The following is a 10,815-nucleotide window of genomic DNA, read 5'->3' as shown; positions in this document are numbered from 1 at the left end:
CATCCCACCTCCATTGAACAAAACTATACAGCCAGCCGGGCACGCACAAACAAGCTCCATCCACTTGGCCTGTCACTAAAATATTAAAGCAGCGATTGGTTGACCAAGGAGTTCTGGTTTGACATGGATAAAGTATGAATGTGCTGTGTGTATGGATAAAGTATATGGATCGATGTGCTGTGTGTATACATGTATACATGTGTATGTATTCGACATGCGTGCAGAGCGGTACGTGAGTGTGCATGCTTACCTGCAGCAGGCCAGGGACGGGGTTCTGCGACATGCCAATTTTTTTTTTCTCCTCTAAATGTAATGAGAATGCAAGACAAATCTTCTTCGGCTCAAGTGATGTTAACTACGTGTATTTTGTACAAAAGGGACTGAATGTTTTACTTCGACACAGCCGAAATTCGACTCTCTTACTTCGGCTTATCCAAATATTTCTTAGAGAAAATACATAGGGAAAAATCGGGACTTTTTATTTTGCTTCGAGTTAAGTGATTTTCGACTCACTCGACGTCGACTTATCCGAGGTTTACTGTATTAATTATTCTTTATGGAGCAGTTTTGGAGCTGTCCTTCTCTCTGAAAATGAAAGCCTTGAGAGGTTAGTACTCGTATTTAAGAAAAATGTGTACTTGCTGTATCGACAGAAGTGAAAACCATGTTATGGTCAGTCTTGAGTTGTGTAAGTAGAGCTGAACGTTGCTTATGGCAAATATGTATATTAAATGATTTTGCACTTCAAGTTTATAATGTAAACTGGAGGGACCTATTATCCTCATGCCATAATTTGTATGATTTGTAAAACCTTTAAATTTTACTTATTTGCCCAGGAATTCAACACACACATCACTCCAAGGGGGAGGAGATACTTCAATAGCTGATGGAAGGAGTTCTGACTGCTCCAAGGAGACACCTGCTTATCCAGATCATCGTAGCATATTTCTTGTTGATAATGGAAGCAGAAAACTGTACAGCGTAAGTTCAATTGTTTGAATACTGGTCTGGAAAACCAGTTTCCCATTGTCATGTCTTGTACTATACATTTCCATGCAATATAGCACCATCTAATTTGCCTGTTCATTTTTGTTTTTGTCTTCTCAAATATAGAGAATAACAGTCTAAAATGTGCCCCCCCCCCCAAAAAAAAAAAAAAAAAAAAAAAAAAAAAAAAAAAAAAAAAAAAATGAAGGGACCGGTAAGTATAACGTTGTAAATGAAGTGATGGTTATAGATTTAAAAATAAAGACTGATATACTTGTATGAAACATGTAAACAGAGTGTACCTACAAGACTCCGCGCTGACTTATTTTCTTGGTAGCCCCATTGGGCCACATGTAAATGATAATAGTCCTAATACTTATGATATAATTATAATAATGATGAATAAAAAAAATGGAAATTGATTTGCCATAAAGTTCGATGGATAATCACATCTTGTATTTTTCTACTAACTGTGCACATCCACACTTAACCCATCTGCATGAAATTTTCATTTGTATTAACTGATATTTGGTGTAAGAAGCACATGAATAAATGTACTTGAAACAGCGGTACTGAATAGCAATAGAAATTAATGCCAAGAAAAAAAAAACATGAAAATAGTTCAGCCCCTTGAAAGATTGAAATGAGGGTCAATTTTTTGATGTTATATATTTGCTTCGTAGAATATGATTAACATTCTTCTTGCTTCCTTTTTAAATTCAGATACCCAAGTAGTGAGCAAAAGACGCGTTGAAGCCAAGGCAGTTGCGATGCAGTACCCCACTTTGTGAGACACCACACAAGGTGCACAAGGATATGTAAGTTTATACTCATAAGTTTATGTGATCTACAACTTTTTAGCCCTCTTTAGCAGAAAGCTTAAGTGACATACATGGTATCTTATTCATCTAGCTTTTAAAAACTTGAACATTTTCAACTTTTCTCCAGAGATAGTGGACAGAATTCAACCATACTAGGAGTTGATCATCCTTGTTTAGTTAGGGGGCAAGGACCCAAAGTTGTTCAGGATATGGTCATGAGCGCCCCCCCCCCCCCCCCAAAAAAAAAAAAATGGCCTTTACAGGGAAATTAATTGCATCTATGTCTTAATTAAATCATTGGGCAAATATACAGGCAATGTGGGGGCTTTTGATAATCTTTGATGTACATGTTCATAGATGTCTAATAAATTTTGTGTGCAGATTGGTCTGATTCCATGACTTAGGTTGGATGTACGTAAACTCCAACGTAACGTAATGTAATGTAAGCTCCAACATGCCAGTTGCGCCGTTCATTTATTATAAACCTATTCTCGTTTTCTTCCATAAGAATGCCACTACATGTATTTCTACTGCTATCAGATCTTCATCAGTTATAGTCAACTCTGTGCCAAAGTGAAATTTGTTGAGACTCGAGAAAAAGCTTTGACCTACAATGCATTCTTATATTTCAGGAGTACCTGTATGACAAGGATCTCGGGATTCATTGAGTATCGTTTGGAGACCTTGAGGAGCTATGACACCACTCATCAACTCAGGCAGAGAGAGAGTAGATGCAGCTCCCACCAAGCCCCTGACTGAACACAATTCCAACGTTAGATTAGAAGCCCAACGAGAAGAGACAGCTACCATCGGTGTATAGGCCTACGTACATATCCTTGCTTTTTCCTCTTTTGAGATACATTAAATGCTCCTCTGAAGTTGGAACTTACATTCTTGTTGAAGAGTCAGCCTCATCAGGCTCATCTGTAGATGAACATGAAGCTGTTACCAGGACGTACTGCAGCACTTCAACACTAAAAGTAGAACAGGGCTCGGTCGATGAAAAGAGTTTGTTTTGAAACTTCAAGCTGCCCTGAAAACAACCTTATTTTAGGGAAGATTTTATTTTCCCAAACAACTGGCAGTATTCACCAAATATTGTGATGACACAAAACGATCCAAATTCTGTATGTTCATCCATGCTTCCTTCCATGTGTCCATCTGTTACAGTTTCAGTAACTTTTTTGAACTTCAATCGTAACCAAACTTGGATAATAGGTGCACTATGGTAACTTTCCCCTTATGACACACTTTGAAGTCACATGACAGGGTCAAAGCCTCAAAAGTAAAAAAAAACAAGGTCATTTGAGGTATAATTGTTAGTTTATTTTGGTTAACTGTTTCAAATTTTGTCAATTAGTGCTAGTTGATATTTAATTTGAATATTAGATGATCAAATATCAGTAACACAATAAACTGCCTTTAGTCAGAAACTGGCTTTCTGGTGAAAAAAAAAAAATGATCTATTTTTAGGACAGAGACTGGTCGATCCATGTGCTGTTTTCAAAATGTGGTCTTAACAACTGCTAGTGAAGTGGGTAATGTTCATTGTGTCTATTTTAAACTCAACTGAGCCAAAGGCTTGAGTGAGCTATTGCGATCGATCGCTTTTTGTTCGTCATGCGTCGTGCATAGACTTTTACATTTTCATCTTCTTCTCAAGAACTGGTGGGCGGATATCAACCAAACTTGGTGGGGATCATTCTTAGGGGGTAGGGACCAAAAGTTGTTCATGTGGAGCATGTGGCCCAGGGGGACAGCCCCAAGGGGAAAAAGGGGGTAATCTTTAAAAATCTTCTTCTCCAGACCCCAAAACAATGCAGTTAATATGTTATTTGTAGATCTATACATTTACAGTGCACTCCCGTTATAACGAAATGCTCGGGACCGGCAGTTTTCTTTCGTTATAACGAAATTTCGTTATAACCGAACAAATACAATATATAACGAAAACAAGGAAACCACGTATATATATATACCATATCCTGTTTGCTGAATAGTCATCATATACTAGAAAGCTATGTGAAATGTGATGGGATAACTGTATTACAATAATAAACGCAAGTTCCCCTCAGAAACTGTGCGTGACATAAAGAGCGAACTCACAGTGGTGTGAGGCGTTCACCCATGTAGAGACGCTATATATAAATATGCTTGTTCCGCTACGTATTTTCGAAAGCAATTCGCATTTCGTTACAACGGAGCACATTTCTTTTGTTTTTCTTTGTCTGTGGCGCTCGGAAAAGACTTCGTTATAACGGAAATTTCGCTATAACCGTGTTCGTTATAAGCGAATTTTGTACCATAGACTTTAATGGTGATAATTTTGGGACCAGAAGATTTACTTCGTTATAACGAAATTTCGTTATAACCGTGTTCGTTGTAACGGGAGTGCACTGTACCTATAAAGAATATAGTTTGTTCATGGAAAGACCCAAGTTTCGGTGGTGGGGGCCAAGGGGAAAAAACACATGTCCATCTTCTTCAAACCGGAGTCCAGATTTCAGTCAAACTTGGTTGGGATCATCCTTAGTGGGTAGGGTCCCAAGGTTGTTCATATTGAGCATGTGGTCGAGGGGGGGGGGGGGGGGGGGCAAGGGAAGATGGGAGAAACTTTTGTGCTCCAGATCCAAAAGCATTATAGGCAAGATATGGTGTATGTGGATATCTTTATAGGTGAAGAGTATACGTTCATGACAATGCCTCAATACCTATGATCACCTCCTTGGAGCTCGGGGGGGGGGGGGGGGGGGGCAGAGGATAGGGCCCCCAAAAGAGGAAAAAAAAAATCTTGCTCTCCAGACCCGAAAGCATTACAGTCAAGATACGTTTTAAGTAGATACCTTAAAGATAAAGAATATTCATGAAATGTTGTTCATGACAATACCTCGGAAAACCCCTTTGGACAGACTGTTTTGTGTACTAACATCGGTCTTGTACTAGTCTGATTTCATACCTTGATACCACCTTCAGAAATGCATCCTTTCTGTACAAAATGGCATGATATAAAAAGAAAGTCAAAATCTGAAATTTTTAGAGAATTTGTTCCGTTTGTTGTATTTTTAGATCAGATTAATACATTACATGTACCTACATTTGTATTGGATGTTACATCACTGCAAGCCTCATTACATCTTATTCTTATGGACAGTAATGTGTTTGTGTGTGAAAGTTTATGAAATATACTCTGTAATAACGAAATTGTATAGGAACCACACACATTATCTCAATGAGTTATTACTATATGCCTATGTTATAATCATTTGTAAGAAAGCAACCAGAGTCAGATTTCTCTAATTAAATTCCAAAATACATGTACTGTACATTTAGTACACAATCCTTGGGAATGAATTTCTGCTTTAGTTTCAGACTTTGCCTTGCGGCTACTCCTTGACACAGATTTCGAGTTGTATAGCCACATATAATTTATAGTTCTTAATACACTGTACAATAAAACATGCGTTATGAAGCTGAAATAATGAGAAGGATGAGAAAGACTCAAATCAAGTTTGTAGCCCATATTATACCAAAATTATGAATTATAATAAATTTGCTCTCATAGTGTTAAGTTGACTTGGTCATATGATTAAAGCTTTTGTGACTTGATTTGAGATAATTATCATTGAGAAATTTATAATGCATTTGGAGTTGGATTATTATACCTGTCCTAGCTGTAAGAAAAACCAAAATCAACTGCCTAGTTCCTAGTATAGCAAAGTTATTCACATAATTAAAAAAATCGCTCCCATAGACTTTATGTGTACCGTTTCTCTCCCCTCTCCCCCTCACCTCCCCCGCACCTTCATCGTTTTTTTTTTTTTTTTATTCTATCACTTGCCGTGTCACAATTTCATGTGCTTAATGAGCTCATATAACAATGAATCATAGCATAATTGTTTTTTTTTTGGTCCATCCTTTTGGGTTGCAAGTTCACAACACATGGCCATTTACGGGTTCAATTTTATATAAATGTTGTATATAAGGAGATATGCAGTTGTAGAGCTCGACTCTTGATTTATTTCATGCTTCCCATTGTGCATTGAGTGTTTTTATGTAACCCTGTATATTCATATGTTTATTCAATGCTGCAATTCAATTTCTTTTCAATTATGTAAGATTCATTTGTGATATTCATGATGCCTACATTAATTTGCTGCATTCGTTGGATGAATAAAATTTGAGATTTTTAACCTGATATTATTGCTTTTGTTTTAATGTATTTTCGTCACAGTTACATTATCTGCATACATGCAATTTCATTTCAGATTCATCTCCGAGACCTTGACTAGCTTTCGCTTGTCACGCATGCTGCACTAGGTTTGGTGAAAGCTAGTCAAAAGGGCCAGACCAGCAATAAGCTAGTCTAGCTGTTTGTACTAGCTCTATGTTAGTGTAACTTGACACCATCTACACTAGCTTAAAGCTAGTCGTTTTCTAGTCAAGCAGCAATGACTAGCCTTACTCAGCATAGTCCAGCATCCATTACAAGTCTCATGCTAGTCCAGCAGTCATGACTAGCATGGAAATCCAAAGCTAGTAACTTAGTTCAGCAGACATGACTAGCTTTGTGCTAGTCCAACACTCTTTGACTATCTTTTGCCTAACTAGTCCAGCAATCACTACTAACATGATGAGTAGTTTTATGCTCATTACTAGCTTGATTTCCCTAGTCCAGCAGTGTTAACTAACATCATGACTAGCATTATGCAAGTCCAGAAGTCATTACTTGCCTTGGCTTACCAAGTCCAGTAGTCATTACTAACTTCACGGTAGTCCAATAAGCAAGTCAAGCTAGCATTACTAGAATAACACTAGTCCAGGGTGACACCATCTGGACTAGCTTCTTATTAGTCCTGCCTACCAATTTAGGTTGTGTGTGCATGTGCATATTATGCGACGCGAATGTACTGTCTTGCAATGTTTAACTGTTACCAAATTTTGTATTATGGAATGAGTTTACATTTTGTCAAACTGCTTTATCTTGTGCCTTTCTGTACATACATTGCTTTTATTTCTTTTTTGTACATCTTTTTTTTTATTTTGAACTCGCGTACCACAATGTTGAGTTAATGAATTATCTCACTATCTAACATAAGTTAAAATGAAAGTTACAGCAGAGTTAAAACATTTTCCACCCTGTTTTATCTCAGAAGCATAGATTTGCACGGGGCATGACTTACAACAGAAGATAAAACATTTTTCAGAATACCGTGTAATCTAATGGGTATTCAGGTTTGCGCTCACTGTTACGCGCGTGCGCATACCCTAAGACGATGGTATGCGCAGGCAAAGAGTGCGCAAGATAAAACACAAGTTACAACAGAAGTTACAACAGAAGCCATGTCTACACCTATCCAAAAACTTGTAGTTATACTAACTACGAGCGCAAAAATGCGTTCCCCTAACCACGACAAAACTTCGATGCCGTTCACACCTACATGCAGTTAGCAAAACCTCGAGGTAAACATAACTACGATAGAAAATAAAGGGTGCCTAGTTTGCCCATAGGGTTGCGCACTATTGTGGAAAAAACTGAGCGTCGTGGTTAACAAAACTCCGTTCACATCTGTCATAGTATAAGCGCGCTGCCACAGCGCGCTTAAACTACGCGCTTAAACCACGACAACACCCTAAGAAATCTTGTGGTGTTGTCGTGGTGTCTTCGCCTTAAGGTTTTGTCGTGGTTTTCTAAACTACATGCGTCTACATCTACGCTAACTTGTAGTTTAGTGCCTCGTGGTTTACAAAACCTCGAGGTTTAGAAAACCTTAAGGTAAAGGGACTTAGGTGTGAACCTCACAGAGATAACACGGTGTTCAGAATACCGATTTGTTACAACAGACTTACAACAGAGATAAAACAGTCTCAGAATACCACCCCTGCGCATGCCATTGGTATGCGCAGGCAAAAGCCCTTTTTACACTTGTGTTTCTTAACCCCGGACTTTCTCTGACCCAGGACTATCGTTTGTCCCGTACCAATTTTTTCAGCTTTTTACACTGGCCAATTAGTCCTGTACTATCTCTTGTCCGGGGCTAAGGAGAAAACTGACCTTTTTACACTCGTATTTCTTAGCCCCGGACTTTCCAAACCACATGAATATTCATGAGTACGCTGTGCACTGTACACGTACACGCACGCACCGGCAGCACTTGATTACCTCGTTTCTGATTGGTCAGTGGGGGTCGGACTTCGTCTCCGCCGCTTAGCCCCGGATTATTTTTTTCGTTCTGTTTATACTCACTTGCTTGGCACCGTAATTGCAATGCTGACCCTGCTATTTTGCAGGGCCAGATAGTACGGTACTATCGGTGGTGCTAGCCCACTTTGGCAAAAACGAGTGTAAACAGAAAGTGGGCTAAGGATAGTCCCGCACCAACGGTGGGGCTAAGCCCCCCCCCCCCCCCTTACCCCCTCCGTTGGTACGGGACTAAGCAAAAATTTACAAGTGATAAAAGCCCTAGAGAGTGCGCAAGATAAAACACAAGTTACAACAGAAGTTACAAAAGAAGTTACAACAGAGATAAAACGGTCTCAGAATACCACCCCGGAAGCACCCACTCGAGAAATTTTGATCTTCTTACCATCAATCTTAGCGCAGTTTCTATTCGCGCATTCCCGTCTTGACCATTACGTACGGCTCATCTTTGATAAGTAAGAGTGACAAAAAGTTGTTATCTTTGTGGCTGTAATTCATTGAGACGTAATTCCATTGTCTGCCTGTCTGCGAGCCAGGTCCAGTTTGGTTTATGGGACTGTAGATTATACTTAAAACAACGAATATATTGAAGGCCGTGTCACACCTTTCCGGGCAAGCCTTACGTGCGACTTGCAAAGAACAATTTTTACTACCTGGAGGTCCCCGGAATGAGCCGCACATGACAGTACCTACCACGTATCTCACCCGTAGTTACCCGGAGGTGTGCACGCAAATCTTTTTACCTGCAACCATGTTTAGGCCCTGTCACACGTCCTTTCCGGGCAAGCTACGCAGGCTTGTTTCGTATAGGGATTTTCCAGCATGCCGGACAATTTCTGAGGGCGAACAAGGATTTGGGCGAGTCAGTGCATGTGTCTTACTTGCTGGACGCGTTCTACTTGAATATTCTATTCTACTTGCGGATATACTGTGTGACCTTTGTATCTGTCGCGTGGGGGCTGACAACTCAGTGAAGGAATTCCTCTGAAGGAATGACAAAAGTCCCACGGAATGTCATTATCTTGGCTGCATACGGGGACTGCGAAGTACCTACGTGGGAGTTGCCTGCGAAGTGCTGCCGCCAAGGGCCTCCTTATACTGGTGTTCTGCGTAGACCTCTCCGGGCATCCCCGCGACTCACCCGGAAAAAGTTTTGGTCATGCTCAAAACTTGGCTGTGGTTAAATCGGACTTGCGTGAGCACCTTCGGGCAACTACAGGCGAGATACGCGCTAGGTACTGTCACGTGCGGACCAACTACGAAGAGCTCCGGGTAAGTCGCTCGTAACAGAAAACGGATCGGTTTCAAATCTCTCACGCGGGTCACACGGAATGCACGCAAGCAGAAGCTAAGTAGCACGCGTTTAGTATACTAGGTAAGAAACGAGTGCGAAAAATGCAAACATTCTTGTTCGCCCGCGGAAAATCTTCTACGTGCTGGAAAATACCTCCTCGCCACAAGCCCGTATAGCTTGCCCGGAAAGGTGTGACACGGCCTTTATGGGACATACTTCTATACCACACAAATAATATATGTTTGAGTGGAGGTATCAAACACAAAATCAAACATGATATTAGAGGGAATTAGAAAACTGTGACTTCATCTCTTGCAGGGGCGGATCCAGGAACTCCGAAGGGGGGGGGGGGGCGCCAAAAAATTCTGGTGCCACTTCCGGATTCATGCGCTGACAAGCACAAAACAAACAAACAAACAAATGAACAAAAACAAATGGGGGCTTTAGCGTAATTTTGTGCTCCCACTCCAACTGGCTGACAAAGATGGTATCTTCAAAGATGAAAGGGGGGGGGGGCCTTCATTTTTTCGTTTTATTTCTTTTTCTAAACAAGAAATAAAAACAAATAGGGGGCGCACCCCTCTGGATCCTCTTATATCTTGAATCTCATCGGTATTACCATGTTATTACATTATTTAAAAGCACGTGAACGCAGCTTGGGATATCTGGTTGTGAAGTGATGAAGGTATGTCTGTTCTTGGAACGGGGCAGAAGGGAGCGAGCCCACAATCAGCTGAGAAGAAGCACTTTGCATGAGTACTGAGATTTCAATTAAGATCGGGTGAAATGGTTAGTGTGGGTCTACGCCCTCATTAGGAATATAAGGTAAGGAAAAGGCATCACGTGTACGTGAGTGTGTTAATAGAGCATGCTAAATTTCAATTTAGTCTGATAATTTCTTCATTATTGTTACGCCGGTGGTTGACATCCGATGTTTTGTCCCTTTCATCACACAGCTATATATAGTCCAGGCGCAGGGACCCAGAAAAAATGACTTCGTTCAACCCACCCCGCAGAAAAGGTTTGACTGCATAGGGTGGTCGGTTGGACTCTCTGGAACACCCCTAGGTAGTATGTGATTCGAAATTGTGGTATCAATAAAATTTTACAGGCCATTTTAGTTGCGACAAGACCTTATTGTTCGAAAAAGAGTCTGCGCACGCCAAGACTACTACACGCACCACTAGCACTGCTACAGGCGCTAATGCCAGTGGTGCGTGTAGTAGTCTTAGCGCACGCAGACTTTTTCCTCGGCAAACAAGGGTTTTTGCCAGCAAACTCACTAGCTGAGGTCAGTGTAGTTTAGTTTCTAGCCGTTTTTATTTCGTGTATATTTTTTCCGAGTTGCAGCAAGCCGAGTGAGGTTGCATACCCAGTGATTGTGACCCCAAACCGTTCGGGCGTCGCAATCACTTGGTATGCGCCTTCGCTCAGCTTAGCACAATAAAGTGGGCTTCTACACATGCGCAAGCTGCAACTCGGAGAGATGAAAACGAAATAAAAACGACTAGAAA

At 40.6% G+C, this 10,815-nt stretch overlaps 1 long non-coding RNA gene across 1 annotated transcript; it reads left to right on the top strand.

Annotated features, from left to right (window-relative positions):
- Positions 1-584: 584 nt before the first annotated feature.
- LOC139729420 (uncharacterized) lies at positions 585-2,789 on the top strand. Its single transcript, XR_011710865.1, has 3 exons — positions 585-981; positions 1,711-1,805; positions 2,441-2,789. It is a non-coding gene; the product is annotated as an uncharacterized lncRNA (long non-coding RNA).
- The last annotated feature ends 8,026 nt before the right edge of the window (positions 2,790-10,815 follow it).

This window comes from Diadema antillarum, unplaced genomic scaffold, assembly GCF_040938485.1.
Source record: "Diadema antillarum isolate AM-2024a unplaced genomic scaffold, OU_Dant_1.0 seq00000239_RagTag, whole genome shotgun sequence".
Taxonomy (NCBI): domain Eukaryota; kingdom Metazoa; phylum Echinodermata; class Echinoidea; order Diadematoida; family Diadematidae; genus Diadema; species Diadema antillarum.
The sequence above is the reverse complement of the archived record's forward strand: the minus strand, read 5'-3'. Positions and strand labels throughout refer to the sequence as shown.